The sequence below is a fragment of the Brassica oleracea genome, chromosome C1 (genome assembly GCF_000695525.1).
Source record: "Brassica oleracea var. oleracea cultivar TO1000 chromosome C1, BOL, whole genome shotgun sequence".
Classification (NCBI taxonomy): domain Eukaryota; kingdom Viridiplantae; phylum Streptophyta; class Magnoliopsida; order Brassicales; family Brassicaceae; genus Brassica; species Brassica oleracea.
In genome coordinates, this window is record NC_027748.1 from 23,476,840 (window position 1) to 23,477,788 (window position 949).

Consider the following 949-nt stretch of genomic DNA (forward strand, 5'->3'; position numbering starts at 1 on the left):
TATAAATGTGATTTTACCATAAATAAACATGTACTATGTTTTGAAGTTGTATCATTGATATGAATAATAGTTTTAACCACACCTACACAAGTGGTTTACAAACTCAATTTTATCATTTCGTTAATCATACTCAAACAAATGATTTTAATTTACAATTATATTATACTTTCCATTTTTATATAGTACAATTTAATATTTCAAAATATTGACTAGTTTCAGATTTTAGTTTAATTCAAAATTTTATAAATAAATATTATAATTTTAATTTGGGATTGAATTTAGTGATTGAGGTTTAGGGGGTTGGGGTAATATTTAGCATTAAGTGGTTGTGGGTGAGGTTATAATCCTGTACTAATCCAACGATATGAAATAAAACACTCGGTGCATATGTAGGTTATTAATTGAAATAAATCTTTATTGCAACATGTTTATATTTAAATCACTCTTTTGACTGTATATAGTAAATATTTTTGCGGTTAATACCAGGCTGACATGGTTGGCTCCTATTCATTCATATGAAATAGTTTTGAGTTGCTCTTCACTTTATATTTTATCGGCCATGTCATCTCTTCATGCACATGGTTGTAAGAATATTTTATATTCTATGTGACCTATGTATCTATTGGTTTAATATAAAGTTCAAGTTCATATTAATGTTTTTAGATTCTAATATAAAAGACGATACCGTGATGGATCGGTTTCGATTAATGAGTTAGAATCCGGGTGTATTGATAACCCTCCTATTTTATCTTATATATATATATAAATGTCCTTAATCTCATGATCATATATATGTATATGTAAATGGTAATAATAATGGAATATGTTACCATAGATTTAATATATATGATGATACATTATTTAGCACTTGTGCGGTTAAAATAATGAAGGGTTGCGTTGAAGTATTATGTCCGAAAGTTGTGTTGGTTAAGACACATCTCTTTGATTA